Below are 17632 nucleotides of genomic sequence, written 5' to 3'. Positions count from 1 at the left end.
AGAGATCCGACGGCTCACGTGCTCTCTCTCTTAGATGATTTGAGGTTTGTGGTGCTCAGCTGCCGGCCCACCCCAATGTGTCGCTGCTCATCAGATCCGGAAGGAAGGGGAGGAGCCAGGGATGAAGAAGTAGTGGGGAAGAAGAGAGGTTTCAGGGAAGAGAAATAGGAGTGCTGCTCGTGACTTCTAGTGCTTCATTTAACCTGTCTGGCTCATCTTTTTCTCAAGTTTCACATGAAACACCAAGTTCTGCACCTGAAGCTTGGCTGTATGGCTCTCCAACGTTTGGCTTGAGGCAAGATTTTACAGCTGAGAGAAAATGGGCACTTGGTCTTCAGGTAATTTTCGGTCAAAGTTCATCTTGCTATAAATGAAACTGGAATGCTTAAAGTATCCTAATTCATGCATAAGAAGCATGTCACATTATTAGCAGTAATGATGGTCTATTATGTTCTAAACATCGTCTTTGCAACTTTCTATTTAGTTAATCAAATAAGCATTCAGCAGTTTTCCAAATATTACGAACCCAGCAGTAAGATGGTTATATTTAAAATACTAACAGACATTTGATAAAGGAGAATTTTTTTCTTTAATAAAAGAAATTTTCTTCTGCCAAGTTTAGTTCAGAACGGGTAGGGCTTATATATTTCTGCACTCGCTCTTACATCTTATCCATGTCTTGATCATTGCTGACATATTTTCCGTCTACAACTTTGCAAGAAAAACTTTAGGTGATCGGATCTGATTAATGCAATTCATCATAATATAATATGCAAGAATAAATATGATATATCTAATTGTATGTTCCCTTCCAAATCATCATCTCCTTCCAGATCATCATCTTCTGATATGCCAAGTGCCTCAAATTGAGATTACATTGTTATTTCTGACAACCAAAAATACTGTAAACTAATATGAGAACAAAACTAATGGACATATAGCTACAAAAACTCATGAATATACTCTTGATGTGGTATAGAAAAAAGCAGTTTTAACTCGACATGTATTGAGTAATATCATCATTATGACCTGGAGAGATACCACTTCAGGAAGGTTAGGAAGCAGAGATCACGACCATCGCAGGGTGTTTTTGGCAAAAATGAAATTGTCGTTCGTGAACAAAAACTTAATGGACCAAATCCAATATTCATATCTTTTGTAGATGCATCGAACTATGGAGCCTGACTAACATAGTCAAACTACATTCTGAGATGTTGGAGGAAGAAGGTGAATTGTTAGCCATCACACACGCACGCACATGAAAACACAGAGAGGGAGGCAAACCTGGAGATCAACAACGCCATCGATGTTCAGCCCCGAACACCTGATCTCATGACGCTGGCGACATCCAGGCTGTGATGCGGAAGATCAGGTCAGAACCAATGCGGCCAGAGGTGAAGATGATGGGACAGAGACAAAAAATCTATGGTCGAGCCGGCGAAATCCATGGTGGCGGGCGGACGTCCTCATCTTTCTCTAGGACGGCAGCCGTCTAGGTCCTCCTATATATCAACATATATGAAATAAAAAAGGTTAGGCATATTTTTTCTGACAAATAAAATGTGCAATATAATTACATATATTTCGTAAGCACTACCTGAATTACTTGAAGAAACAGGAAATAAATTTGTTTCATGTTCTATTCACATTTGTCCAACAAAATTATTGAAAGAGCAGGAAACAAATTTGAGATCAATCTCCTGGTTCTGCCCAAGATATATAGAACGTGCAGAAACATGATTTATCATTTGTGAGGATTAAACTAAGAGAGAATTATGAGGAAAGACCGAAAGAGAGAAGATTGGGTACCTGAGTTTCCATTTGAACTCAACCGCTGCCGTGGCCCATGTTACTCCCACGAAGACACCAGGACGCAACAAACAATCTGCAAGGCAAATGAATGACATGGGAAATCCAAGTGGTCAAACGCGAGATCAAATCGACCACTGTGACCGAGAAATCCTGATCGAAACAAACCTTTTAGCATCCAGTAAGCGATGAACTCTTGTCGTCTAAGAACTCCACGCGCAGCCTGGACCTGGCCGGCTTTGCGTGCCCCATCTCCGCAGGATTCACTCGCGCATCCGTCAGGGGATGGAGAGGCGGAGCGCCGCTGCAGCCCCGGGGCCCTGGTCCTAGGCTCAAGGGATGATGAGGAGGGCGCTGGTAACCGCCAATCAGCTCGAGGCGGCGGCTCGTGCGGTTCCCCGCATCGGCAAAAAGCTCACCTGGGGAGCGAGGGAGCGGGGCTGGCAGCCGGCGCTCGCACAGTTCCCCCGCGAAGGCGACGAAAATGGAAGAGGGGAGCACAGGGAGAGGAGGGGAGGCGGCGCAAGACAAGGCGGGGGAAGCGCCCTCGACGAAGATCTCGAGCCCCGCCATCTGTGGACGAACTTCTCAAGGCGGCGCGCGGCCACCACTCTCTACGCCGCCGCTCGACGACGTGTGCTCTCCTGCTCTTGGCATGACGACGCCCGCGACCGGCGGCGACCGTGGCGCTCTAACAGCGGCGGCGCCCGCGTGCGCGCTGCCTCCTTATGCGAGGCACGAGGCGGCGGGATCAACGCCGCCACCGCGCTCGGGATCTTGTCGCCGCCACCGTACTCTAGGTCGGGCATGGGGTGGACAGGGAGGCCTCCGCCTTCGTCGCGCCTGGTCACCCCCCGCCGCGTTCCGCCAGATCCATTCGCGCCACCACCGCTTGCTCCTCTCCTTCCTCCTGCTTCTTGCTCCTTTCCTCTGTGCGCCGCCATACCACAGGACAGACGAGGGAAGAAGAAGGGGGGAAAAGAGAAGATAGGGTTTCGGGTGTGAGCTCTCGTTCTCTCTCCCCAATCCCCATGTACAAGGGCAGGAGCAGGCGGCCAAGGGGCCTCGCCGACACTGTGCTGTAGCGAGCACGTACGGCGTCGCCTCCCAGCCGCCACGCGCGTACGGCGGTGGAGGAGAAGGACGAAATGGGGATGCGATATGGCAAAAATGCCCCTGGAGGACAAGCAAAACCACAAACTCAGCCACCGCGCGTTACTGTTTGGCTGTACTTCCACAGAAGCTCACGTACACTCGGTCGCTGACGTTCGGGGCCCACGTAAAGAAGGCCCACAAATCAGTGGTCGGGCGGGTGCACCACGCACGGTGAAAAGGGAGGCTTTGCCTGCTGGTTGTCTCACACCCTCTAGTCGCGCTTGACCCAACCAACACTTAGCCCATGTGAATGACGAGTGGACCCGGACAAACATGGGTCCCGAGCGCAGCTGCATACGGGTAGACCATGGCCATTGCATGGCTTGATCAAGGGAGTGCTGCTGTCCAGAATTGATGGCCAAGATCCCCTGTCTTAGAGCTGCTGGCAAGATCCAATGGCTCAGAATCGAGGATCGCTGTGAGACCCCCTATGGGGGGCATCGTTTATACCTTTAGATACACTCCCGCCTAGAGTTTTTCGCTTCATCGCAAACTTTACAGCCGTTGTGTAAATATTTTTGATGTAGTCAAGTTTTGGTGGCTCAGGTGGTGCCCTTTTTCTCTCTTTGCCGTAATAGTTTTTCTACGTTAGAATCTAGTATCTCCCTATGATTGTTATTTTTCTCGTTTTTCGTTGTTTGCTTATCCCATTTACAACAAAATTATTTAATTTATTTAAATCTTTTTCTAGCGTGTGTGCACGTATGTTCTAGCCTGTCTAAGATCACTAAGATTTCTTAGTTTAAATCATAAGAAACAGACAAAATTGAATACATAATTAACTCGATCAGTACATATCATGAGAAATACGAGAAGACAAATCCAATTTGGCCCCAATTAACGACCTAATTCCATTATCTACTACCATCTGTATCTATACTTTTTACCGTGGAGCTGTGATTCATATTCAAATTTGAAATTTACTATCTTCATGTTAGGAATTTTTTTGATATTTCTCATGAATTTTGAAGTTGGATTTTCAAACACAAATTTGGGAGAGTACTCCTAGCTGAAGATTAGGACCAAATATAGTGCTCCGGTTTGCACTTTCTTTTAGACTTTTTATTTTAATTTTGAAAGTAAATTTTGAAAGTATTTGATAGTGTAATTTATTGGTAAAAATATTCAACAGTAACTTAATGACCCACACCGATTAATCACATTTTTTTAGCAGTAGTTTTTGGCAAGGCGGCAACTACATTTAACCTAAAGCAACTTCTTGGTAGAAATATTGAACGTCAATAGTAATTTTCCCATGTCAACTATGAAACAAGTTGTTAACTACCTAATAGTAATTCTTCAAGGGCGTATATTTCTCTGAAGTAATTTCTCAACGACACGCACGTACGCGTGGTAATTTTTACATGATTCTTCAACCTCAGCCGCAATTCTGGACAGTAATTACCCGCCAGTAATTTTTCGCCGGTGCATAATTATTTAGCGGTAATTCTGAAAAATCAACATTCACCACCTCTTTTACCCGGGAAAATAATATTTTGTTCTTATACGGTACCATCGAAAAAAAAACTTACTCCACCATCCATCGCCTCTTTCACATGGGAAGAGCACTATTACCTTCTTCTACGGTACCTTTAGAAAGATATACTTACTCCATCACCTATTGCCTCTTTTATCCAGAGAAAATAGTACCATTTTCTTTTGTAGCAACTCTGAAAACAAAAATACTCTATCCGCCGCCTCTGTTAATCTATGAAGATATTACTGCCTTCTTTCTTGTATTTCTGAAAAAATTGTTTGTCGTACATCGCATCTTCCAATCGATGTGTGTTGTCCTCGCTCTGGGCACTGTAGCTACGTTCTGTGTAGTGCTACTAGCATACTTCCCTATATTTTTTCATCGCCCTACGATCACCCGGTAATTTTTCTATCCATACTACCCTCTTTTTCATCGCCTCGCAATTTTTCCCTCTTATGATTCCTTCCCCTTGACCACCGAAAATACAGTTTCTAAGAGTAAGGAATATTTTAAGATGTTTCAAACAAGTGCTATTTAGACTTTTATGCTTTCTTTCTTTCCGCAATATAGGAATTTGACCCTTCCACTTTTAGGGCTCCTTTGATTTAAAGGATAGGAAAAACATAGGAATATGAAATGTATAGGATTGGAATGGCATGTCTACTTGAATCCTATAGGAAGATAAAGTGTGTTTGATTGTAGCAAAGGAATTTTTTCATGAGGTATGAGCTAATGTTTGTTTCCTATAGGAATTGCACTACAAGGTTCCTATAGGAATTTTTCCTATATGATATGTTCCTATGAATCAAACAACATATATAGGAAATTTTCCCATAGGAACCAAATCCTACACAATTCCTATGCTAATCCTTTGAATCAAAGGAGCCCTTACCTCTTCTTCGTGCAATTGAGATCCCTATTAAGGAAGAATATCGTCCTTGTGTTCTTTTTTTTACGAGGAAATTGTTCTACTTTTTCCAGTGATACCTAGGTACGTTGGAAAGAAAATTTTGAACCATGAACCATGGCATTATAGTACCACTTTTATATTTCTTCATTAGTGCTTTCTCTCCAACACTTTCGCAGTAATTCAGATAATCCATATAGTACCATATATTAATATAGTACCATATAGTACCTTTAAAATACTATAACAAGCAGTTTAACAGCCAATGGTGTGGCGTTGCGATGCGGCAAACCTCCTAGTAGCTACTTTAAGGTAGTACGGCTAAGGTAGTACGGCTAGAACTATCATGGTGTGTGATATTACCCACCACAAACATAAGATAAATTACTCTACTTCACCAATGTCTTGGACTATAAAGTACTTCATAAAGTACATACTATTACCAATTTGCAACCACAACTCTTACTTAATAAAAGTAAGAATCCAAATCATAGTATATTCTATTACATGAAATTAGATGTTGGTCTTGATAGCCATGAACAAAAATGGTACATTATTCACGGGCTCCATGCAAGTTGGCATTTGACTAGAGCCGTGCCTAGTGTACGTACTTATAGATCCTAATGATGGGCTGTTATCGTATCCCCAGAGTAACTACCTGAACTAATGGAGGCCTTTCATTTCTATTCGTTGATCTATACCATGGCCGTGGGTTTTCATTGGGTGAAGGATGAGTAGCGCGTTGCTTTTCTTAACCATGGGTACATTGGTTGTTGTAATCAAACAAAGCATTAGGTAGACATAGAGTACAGCCAATAAGTACAAATTTAAATAATGTAGTTTGTTTAACTCTTCGTATGTGCCACATATACCTAGTCGTGGTAGCTCCTGTGTCTACAAATAAAAGTGTACATTTAGGATCATATATATTTAGCATTTGTTGGTCGAGATCGGTACATATCCTTCTCTCCAAAGAATCGGGATACCCTGCAGCCTGTGCCTCATTAACCTCACTCACTACCGTATCAAATTTACTATGGTACACAAAGAGATGAAAATAAAAACACAGTCAGGTGGAGCGTAAATAAATCATAAAATAGTAAAAACCGAATGAGAAATAAATTAAATGGAGCTAAAGGGAACAATGGATGAATAAATAAATAAAAGAAGGAATTTGCTAATTTTTAGCTAGTTGAGAACTATTTTCGTTCTCAGCTAATTCCTGCTCCGTTGGATTGTTTCTGGAGTTAAGATTCAGATTTGGTGCGTTGGAGTCCGGCTGGCCCATTGTGGTTGTTGTTCGTCTTTTCTCTTCTCGTTTTGGGATGTCGTGTGGGCTTCCGCACTCTACTAGCTCTTGTTGTCTTGTTGTTTGATTCCATTGTTTATTTTTTTTAAAATGTTTGATTCCATTGTTACTATATGCTAATGGTGCAAGGTGGCAGCTAATCCATGCGTGTACGTTCTGGATGTATGCGTGTACGGTTCAGTAGCATGCAGGTTAGTAGCTAGTAGCTTGAATTTTTTTTTAGCTTGTAGCGTATATGGCTACTAGAGACAAATTTTTACATATGTTGCAAAATTTCTTTTATGAGATCCTTGTACAAAATATTGTTAATTTTTTAAAATGGCGCGACCGCATTTTACAGGGTTGTTGCCATATGGTGGCATTTTTATCCCATGGTCGAATATTTAGTGCCACTCGCGGCTATGTAAATTTTGTTCAATATTAGACCATCTCCTTTTGTGACGGTGTGATGCTAAAGTTTATTATTTTATTTATTATAAGGAAAAAACCTCATTTATTATTGCAATAAAGTTATAAATACTTATTTTCAGTCTACTAAAGTTATTGTCGATATCGTGATGTATATTCTCAATAAATCTTATTACTTGGTTGCTTGTACAATTTTTTATAGTTATGATTTTTACTAATTGTCGGCCAACTTTCATTTATGTTAGAGCTCAGTCGACTCCGTAGCCATTGGATTGTGTCGTCATTCATGGTAGCATGGGAGTTGTAAGTGGGTATGCAACTAAGATATTTCAGTTGCAAGTGTACGTGGTTGCAACTTAAAATTTTCAGTTGCAAGTAGGGTTGCAACTTAAAATTTTCAGTTGGAAGTGGGGTTGCAACTGAGACTAGTTGCAAGCCAGACTACAACTAAGATATTCTAGTTGCGACTGGATATGCAACTGAGACTTTTGCAGTTGCTAGTGAGGTTGTAATTGAGATTTTTCAGTTGTAAGTGTGGATACAACTGAAATTTGTGAGTTGCAAGTGAGGTCGCAACTGGAATATTACCTAGTTGTAAGTGGGGCTATAACTCAGATTTTCCTGTTAGGGGTTGCAACTGTAATTTCTATTTTAAGTAGAGTTGCAACCATAGTTTACCAGTTGCAAGTAGCATTTAATATTTTTTGTGCCATTCTGAACCATCAGCATAGTACATTTTTCTTTGGTGGAAGTTTCAGGTGGGATGCAACTACGATTTTATTTCTTGCAAGAGGTTTCAAATGTGATTTTTCAGTTACAAATGAGATTGCAACTGTAATATATTATTTCAAATAAAGTTGCAAATGTGATTTACCAGTTGCACGTGGTGTTGCAACTGCACCTTCCTAGTGCAAGTAGAATTGGAATTGTGCCTCACCAGTTGTAAGTGTGGTTGCAACTATGTTTTAATAACTTGGAAAGCGTGATTTCTTACCATTGGATTAGCATTATGTTTCATGTTGGCCAGGAGTTGCACTTGGTTCCAACAGTTGTATGATGAACAAAACTATGGTAGATTGTATCTCTACGATTTAAATTGCATGGAAATATTATTTTAATTTTTTGTACCCGCTTTCTCCTATTTTTCAAAGACACGCACTAAAATTGCTCGACTATTTAATGCGTTGGCATAGGTTGTACAATGTTCATGCCTTAAAGAAAAACGCACCAAACTCCAGCCAAAGCATCGACGTGTAAAAATACTAAGTGGTTTAGGAATCGACTGAGAACTATTAGTTCTTAGTCGACTAGACATCAGACGGACCCTATTTATTTTGTAGGGATTCGTAGCATAGAAAACAAAAAATTCCTACCGCGAGAACGAAAACCAAGCCAAGATGCAATCTAGAAGATGGTAGCAACGAGGGGATCACGAGACTAACTCTTGAAGATTTCCAAAGCCTACGAGATTAGATCTCGTTGTTGCAGAAGATGATCACTTGCCGCTTTCAAAAGCGCGTAGAAGATCTTGACGGTGCCACAATCGGGCAGCACCTCCGTACTCGGTCACACGTTCGGTGTTGATGAAGACGACGTCCTTCTCCCCGTTCCAGCGGGCAGCGGAAGTAGTAGATCCTCCTCAGAATCTCGGCAGCACGACGGCGTGGTGGTGGTGGTGGTGGAGATCTCCGGCAGGGCTTCGCCTATGCGCTGCGGGAGAGATATGTGGAGGAGGGGCGCTAGGGTTTGGGGAGAGAGGGGGTCTAGGGCGCCGGCCACTTGGGGGATGCGGCCTAGGGGGCTTTTGTGTGGCCGGCCCCTCCCCTTGGCTCCTCATTATATAGGTGGAAGCCCCAAGTGTTGGACGACAAGTCTTCGAATAAGACCCCAACCCAAAACTTCCCATATGGTGGGAAACCTACTCAACGAGGGAGTCCTACTCAAGGTGGGACTCCCACCTTTCCTTGAGGGGGATGGCCGGCCACCTTAGGTGGAGTCCACCTGGGACTCCTCCCCCTTAGGGTTGGCCGGCCATGCTAGTGGAGTCCCTCCAGGACTCCACCTTCCATACTGATTTCTTCCAGACTTTTCTAGAACCTTCCATAAATGCACCGGATCATTTTCAAACTTATAAAATGACTTCCTATATATGAATCTTATTCTCCGGACCATTTCGGAACTCCTCGTGATGTCCTGGATCCCATCCGAGACTCTGAACAAACTTCGAACTCCATTCCATATTCCATATCTACTCAAACGACATCAGACCTTAAGTGTGTCACCCTACGGTTCGTGAACTATGCAGACATGGTTGAGACTTCTCTCCGACCAATAACCAATAGCGGGAACTGGAGATCCATAATGGCTCCACATATTCAACGATGACTTAGTGATCGAAAGAACCATTTACATACGATACTGATTCCCTTTGTCACGCGATATTTTACTTGTCCGAGGTTTGATCATCGGTATCTCTATACCTTGTTCAACCTCGTCTCCTGACAAGTACTCTTTACTCATACCGTGGTATGTGGTCTCTTATGAACCTTTCATATGCTTGCAAGCTAATTAGAGGACATTCCACCGAGAGGGCCCAGAGTATATCTATCCGTCATCGGAATGGACAAATCCCAATGTTGATCCATATGCCTCAACTCATACTTTCTGAATACTTAATCCCACCTTTATAACCACCCATTTACGCAGTGGAGTTTGATGTAATCAAAGTACCCTTCCGGTATAAGTGATTTACATGATATCATGGTCGAAAGGACTAGGTAACTATGTATCGAAAGCTTATAGCAAATGAACTTAATGACGTGATCTTATGCTAGGATTAATTGGGTGTGTCCATTAGATCATTCACATAATGATATATCCTTGTTATTAATAACATCCAATGTTCACGATCATGAAACTATGATCATCTATTAATCAACAAGCTAGTTATACAAGAGGCTTACTAGGGACTCCTTGTTGTTTACATAACACACATGTATCAATGTTTCGGTTAATACAATTATAGCATGGTATATAAACATTTATCATAAACACAAAGATATATAATAACCACTTTATTATTGCCTCTTGGGAACATCTCCAACAGTCTCCCACATGCACTAGAGTCAATAATCCAGATTACATTGTAAGGTACCTAACACCCATGGCATTCTGGTGTTGGTCATGCTTTGCCCTAGGGAGAGCTTTAGTCAACGGATCTGCCACATTCAGATCAGTGTGTACTTTGCAAATCTTTACTTCTCCATCTTCGATGTATTCGCAAATCGAATGAAAACGCAGCTTGATATGCTTCAGCTTCTTGTGTGACCTTGGTTCTTGTGCATTGGCGATGGCACCCATGTTGTCACAATAGATGACTAGTGGGTCCAATGCACTAGGAACCACACCAAGCTCAACAATGAACCTCTTCATCCATACCGCTTCTGATGAAGCCTCTGAAACCGCTATGTATTCCGATTCTGTTGAAGACTTCGCCACCGTGCACTGCTTCGAGCTGCACCAGCTTACTGCAGCACCATTCAATATAAACACGTACCCAGACTGAGACTTAGAGTCATCAGGATCAGTGTTCCAACTTGCATTGGTGTAACTGGTTACAACGAGCTCTTGGTCACCTCCATAACAAAGAAACATATCCTTAGTTCTTTTCAAGTACTTCAGGATATTCTTGACCGTTGTCCAGTGTTCCATTCCTGGATCACTTTGATATCTGCTAGTCAAACTAACAGCATGTGCTATATCCGTTCTAGTACACAGCATGGCATACATGGTAGAGCCTACTGCCGAGGCATATGGGATCTGATTCATCCTCTCTCTTTCTTCTGTCGTAGCCGGACCTTGAGTTTTACTCAAGACCTTACCTGGCAACATAGGTAAGAACCCTTTCTTACTTTCATCCATTCTAAACTTCTTTCGAATCTTGTCCAGGTATGTACTCTGTGAAAGCCCTATTAGGCGTCTTGATCTATCTCTATAAATCTTGATGCCTAAAATGTACGCTGCTTCACCAAGGTCTTTCATTGAAAAACACTTATTCAAATAACCTTTTACACTGCTTAATAGTTCTATATCACTCCCTACATATAATATCAGGAATGCTACAGAGCTCCCACTCACTTTCTTGTAAATACAGGCCTCTCCATGACACAGTATAAACCCGAAGTCTTTGATCACCTTATCAAAGCGTCGGTTCCAACTCCTGGATTCTTGCTTCAGTCCATAAATTGAACGCTGAAGTTTGCACACCTTGTCAGCATTTTTAGGATCGACAAAACCTTTGGGTTGTACCATATACAACTCTTCCTCAATGTCTCCATTAAGGAACGCCGTTTTGACATCCATTTGCCAAATCTCATAATCGAAAAATGCAGCTATTGCTAACAAAATCCTCACAGACTTTAGCTTCGCTACAGGTGAGAAAGTCTCATCGTAGTCAACACCTTGAATTTGTCGGAAACCCTTTGCGACAAGTCGAGCTTTATAGACAGTAATATTACCATCAGCATCTGTTTTTCTCTTGAAGATCCATCTATTCTCGACAGCCTTGCGGCTATCAGGTAAGTCTACCAAAGTCCACACTTTGTTATCATACATGGATCCCATTTCGGATTTCATGGCTTCTTGCCATTTGTTGGAATCTGGGCTCACCATCGCTTCTTCATACGTCGCAGGGTCCTCATCATTGTTGTCCACAATCATGACATTTAGACAAGGATCATACCAATCAGGAGTGGTACGTTCCCTTGTCGATCTGTGAGGTTCAGTAGCTATCTCGCTCAAAGTTTCAAGATCATTCTCATTAGCTTCCTCTGTTACCGGTGCAGGAGGCACAGGAACATCTTCCGGTACTGCGCTACTCTGATCAATGAGAGAAGGTTCAGTAACCTCGTCGAGTTCTACTTTTCTTCCAGTCACTTCTTTAGTGAGAAATTCTTTCTCAAGAAAGGTTCCGTTCTTAGCAACAAAGATTTTGCCTTTGGATCTGTGATAGAAAGTATACCCTATAGTTTCCTTAGGGTATCCTATGAAGACGCATTTCTCCGCTTTGGGTTCTAGCTTGTCCGGTTGTAACTTTTTTACATAGGCTTCGCAACCCCAAACTTTAAGGAACGATAGCTTAGGTTTCTTATTAAACCATAATTCATACGGTGTTGTTTCAACGGATTTAGATGGTGCCCTATTTAAAGTGAATGCAGTTGTCTCTAATGCATAACCCCAAAACGATAACGGCAAATCAGTAAGAGACATCATAGAACGAACCATATCTAAGAGAGTTCGATTACAACGTTCGGACACACCATTTCGTTGTGGTGTTCCCGACGGTGTCAATGATAACCCACAAGTATAGGGGATCGCAACAGTCTTCGAGGGAAGTAAAACCCAAATTTATTGATTCGACACAAGGGGAGGTAAAGAATACTTATAAGCCTTAACAACTGAGTTGTCAATTCAGCTGCACCTGGAAAAGCACTAGTAACAGGGGTGATGTGAAAGCAGCAGTAATATGAGAGCAATAGTAACATTAACACAGCAGCAGTAGCAATAACACAGAGGCGATGGCACCAGAAAATAGTTGATACTACTTCCAATGATATATAGAACGAGTATATGATGATGAGAGATGGACCGGGGTTTCCATCGATCTACACTAGTGGTAACTCTCCAATAACAAGTGACAAGTGTTGGGTGAACAAATTACAGTTGGGCAATTGATAGGATTGAAATAGCATTAAGAAAGAACATCAAGATTATTAATTATGTAGGCATGTTTTCCATATATAGTCGTACATGCTTGCAATGAGAAACTTGCACAACATCTTTTGTCCTACCAGCCGGTGGCAGCCGGGCCTCAAGGGAATCTACTGGCTGTTAAGGTACTCCTTTTAATAGAGCACCGGAGCAAAGCATTAACACTTGGTGGAAACATGTGATCCTCATACCACAGCCTTCCCCTCTGGTTGTCCCAATTTCTGTCACTTTGGGGCCTCGGGTTCCGAACAACAATATGTGCAAACAACTTGTAGATACAATCTAAGCAATAATTATAGAGCTTAAATCTAAGATCATGCCACTCGGGCCCTAGTGACAAGCATTAAGCATAACAAGATTGCAGCAACAATAACTTCACAAACTTTATAGATAGACTAATCATAATGTATCATCCATCGGATCCCAACAAACACAACACCGATTACATCAGATGAATCTCAATCATGTAAGGCAGCTCATGAGATCATTGTATTGAAGTACATGGGAGAGAGAGTACCAACTAGCTACTGCTAGAACCCGTAGTCCATGGGGGAACTACTCACGGAGCATGATGGAGGCGGTGGCGTCAATGGAGATGGCTTCCGGGGGCACTTCCCCGTCCCGGCAGGGTGCCGGAACAGAGACTTCTATCCCCCGAATTGGAGTTTCGCGATGGCGGCGGCGCCCCTGGAGTCTTTCTGGAATTTCGTCAATTCGTATCGCATTTTTAGGTCGAAAGGGGTTATATAGGCGAAGAGGCGGCGCAGGAGGGGCACCAGGGTGCCCTCCCCATAGGCCGGCGCAGCCAGGGGCCTGCCCGCGCGGCCCTATGGTGTGGGGGCCCCAGGCCTCCCCTCCGACTCTCCTTCGGTGTCCTGGTCCGTCTCGGTGAATTATGATGTTTGGTCTTCGTTTCGTCGAATTCCGAGAATATTGCCCGAACAGCCTTTCTGGAACCAAAAACAGCAGAAAACAGGAACTGGCACTGTGTCATCTTGTTAATGGGTTAGTTCCGGAAAATGCATAAAAACATTATAAAGTGTGAGCAAAACATGTAGGTACTGTCATAAAACAAGCATGGAACATCAGAAATTATAGATACGTTGGAGACGTATCAGTCAACTGTGAAAGTATTCCGCATTTCTTTAAATGCATGCTAAACTCATAACTCAGATATTCGCCTCCGCGATCAGATCGCAGAAATTTAATCTTCTTGTTACGTTGATTTTCTACTTCACTTTGGAATTCCTTGAAATTCTCAAAAGTTTCGGATTTATGTTTCATGAAATAGATATACCCATATCTACTCAGATCAACTGTGAAGGTTAAAACGTAACGATAACCACCGCGCGAGGCTACACTCATTGGTCCGCACACATCGGTATGTATGATTTCCAATAAGTCTGTAGCTCGCTCCATAATACTAGAGAATGAAATCTTAGTCATTTTTCCCATTAGACATGCTTCGCACCTATCAAGTGACTCAAAGTCAAGTGACTCAAGTAATCCATCGGAATGGAGTTTCTTCATGCGTTTCACTCCAATATGACCAAGACAACAGTGCCACATATAAGTAGAATTATCATTCAATTTAATTCGCTTAGCATCAATGTTATGAATATGTGTATCACTACTATCGAGACTTAATAGAAATAAACCATTCTTCTCAGGCGCATGACCATAAAAGATATTATTCATAAAAATAGAACAACCATTATTCTCAGACTTGAATGAATAACCATCTTGCATTAAACAAGATCCAGATATAATGTTCATGCTCAACGCAGGCACTAAATAACAATTATTGAGGTTTAAAACTAATCCCGAAGGTAGATGTAGCGGAAGCGTGCCGACAATGATCACATCGACCTTGGATCCATTTCCAACGTGCATCGTCACTTCATCCCTCGATAGGCTTCGTTTATTCTGTAGTTCCTGTTTCGAGTTACAAATGTGAGCAACCGAACCAGTATCAAATACCCAGGCACTAGTACGAGAACCAGTGAGATAAACATCTATAACATGTATATCAGATATACCTTTCTTCTTCTTGACAAGGCCGCTCTTCAGATCAGCCAAGTACTTGGGACAATTACGCTTCCAGTGTCCATTCTCCTTGCAGTAATAGCACTCAGCATCAGGCTTAGGGCCAGCCTTAGGCTTCACAGGAGGCGCGACAGCTTTCTTGCCGCCCTTCTTGAAGTTGCCCTTAGGCTTTCCCTGTTTCTTGAAACTGGTGGTCTTGTTGACCATCAACACTTGGTGCTCTTTCTTTATCTCAATCTCAGCAGATTTCAGCATGGAGAAGAGTTCAGGTAACTCTTTGTTCATGTTCTGCATATTGTAGTTCATCACAAAGTTCTTGTAACTAGGTGGCAGTGATTGAAGGACACGATTAATCCCCAGTTTGTTGGGAATCACTATCCCCAAGTCACTGAGTTTCTTCGCATGCCCAGTCATGGTGAGCATGTGCTCACTAACGGAGCTGCCCTCTTCCATCATGCAACTGAAGAAGTGTTTCGATGCTTCATAGCATTCCACAGCCGCATGAGTTTCAAAGATAGCTTTTAGCTCATTGACCAACTCATACGGATCGTGGTGCTCAAAACGTTTTTGAAGATCGGCTTCCAGACTGCATAGGATGGCACACTGAACTTGAGAGTGTCGAGTTTTCCGAGTCTCGTAAACATTCTTTACTTCATCGGATTCAGTTTCTGCAGGTGGGGCACCTAGCGGTGCATCGAGCACATATTGCAGGTTTCCACCAGTGAGGAAAATCCTCACATGACGGAACCAGTCGGTGAAGTTGCTATAGTTGCTCTTAAGCTTTTCTTTCTCTAGGAACTGGTTAAAATTGATTGATGGGGACGCCATAATCTACAACATATATTTGCAATAGTTTAGACTAAGTTTATGACAAATTGAGTTCAAATTTTAATTCAACAAAATTAAAAACTACGTGAACTCCCACTCAAAACAATATCCCTCGCATTGTCTTAGTGATCACACAAACCAAATCCACCACACCAAGTCCGATCATCACGAGACAAGATGTAACTTCAATGGCGAACACTCAAAGTGTTCATCATATCAATCATCATGCTCTACCTTTCGGTATCCCATGTTCCGAGACCATGTCTGTACATGCTAGGCTCGTCAAGGCAACCTTAGTATCCGCGTGTGCAAATTTGGCTTGCACCCGTTGTATGCACATGTTGAATCTATCACACCCGATCATCACGTGATGCTTCGAAACGACAAGTCTTAGCAACAGTGCTACTAAGGATGAACACTTTATTATCTTGATATTCAGTGAGAGGGATCATCTTATAATGCTACCATCGCGATCTAAGCAAAATAAGATGCATAAATGGATTAACATCACATGCAATTCATATGTGATATGATATGGCCCCTTTGTCTTTGCGCCTTTGATCTTCATCTCCAAAGCACGGACATGATCTCCATCATCAACGGGCATGATCTCCATCATCGTCGGCGTAGTGTCAAGGTCAATGGCGCCGTCTTCATGATTGTTCTCCCATGTAGCAACTATTACAACTTCTTTGAAATACTATTCAACATGAAATTTAAAGACAACCATAAGGCTCCTGCCGGTTGCCACAATACAATAATGATCATCTCATACATATTCATCATCACATTATGGCCATATCACATCACCAAACCTTGCAAAAACAAGTTAGACGTCTCTATTTTCGTTTGCATATTTTACGTGGTTTAGGGTTTTCGAGTAAGATCCAATCTACCTACGAACATGAACCACAACGGTGATACTAGTATTGTCAATAGAAAGAGTAAATTGGATCTTCACTATAGTAGGAGAGACAGACACCCGCAAAGCCACTTATGCAATACAAGTTGCATGTACAGCGTGGAGCAAATCTCATGAACGCGGTCATGTAAAGTTAGCCCGAGCCGCTTCATCCCACTATGCCACAAAGATGCAAAGTACTCGAACTAAATACAACAAAGCATCAACGCCCACAAAACAATTGTGTTCTACTCGTGCAACCAATCTATGCATAGACACGGCTCTGATACCATTGTAGGGATTCGTAGCATAGAAAACAAAAAATTTCCTACCGCGAGAACGAAAACCAAGCCAAGATACAATCTAGAAGATGGTAGCAACGAGGGGATCACGAGACTAACCCTTGAAGATTTCCATGGCCTACGAGATTAGATCTCGTTGTTGCAGAAGATGATCACTTGCCGCTTTCAAAAGCGCGTAGAAGATCTTGACGGTGCCACAATCGGGCAGCACCTCCGTACTCAGTCACACGTTCAGTGTTGATGAAGACGACGTCCTTCTCCCCGTTCCAGCAAGCAGCGGAAGTAGTAGATCCTCCTCGGAATCCCGGAAGCATGACGGCGTGGTGGCGTTGGTGGTGGAGATCTCCGGCAGGGCTTCGCCTTTGCGCTGCGGGAGAGATATGTGGAGGAGGGGCGCTAGGGTTTGGGGAGAGAGGGGGTCTAGGGCGCCGGCCACTTGGGGGCTGTGGCCTAGGAGGCTTTTGTGTGGCCGGCCCCTCCCCTTGGATCCTCATTATATAGGTGGAAGCCCCAAGTGTTGGACTACAAGTCTTCGAATAAGACCCCAACCCAAAACTTCCCATATGGTGGGAAACCTACTCAAGGAGGGAGTCCCACCTTTCCTTGAGGGGGGGTAGCCGGCCACCTTAGGTCGAGTCCACCTAGGACTCCTCCCCCTTAGGGTTGGCCGGCCATGCTAGTGGAGTCCCTCCAGGACTCCACCTTCCATAGTGATTTCTTC

At 42.9% G+C, this 17632-nt stretch overlaps 1 long non-coding RNA gene across 1 annotated transcript; it reads right to left on the bottom strand.

Annotated features, from left to right (window-relative positions):
- Positions 1 to 410: 410 nt before the first annotated feature.
- On the bottom strand, positions 411 to 2939 carry LOC127332442 (uncharacterized). Its single transcript, XR_007870473.2, has 3 exons — positions 1978 to 2939; positions 1810 to 1885; positions 411 to 1502 (listed from the first exon to the last, which is right to left on the bottom strand). It is a non-coding gene; the product is annotated as an uncharacterized lncRNA (long non-coding RNA).
- Between the last annotated feature and the right edge of the window lie 14693 nt (positions 2940 to 17632).

Source organism: Lolium perenne, chromosome 4, assembly GCF_019359855.2.
Source record: "Lolium perenne isolate Kyuss_39 chromosome 4, Kyuss_2.0, whole genome shotgun sequence".
NCBI lineage: Eukaryota > Viridiplantae > Streptophyta > Magnoliopsida > Poales > Poaceae > Lolium > Lolium perenne.
Note: the sequence above shows the minus strand (reverse complement) of the source record. Positions and strands in the feature narration are given on the sequence as shown.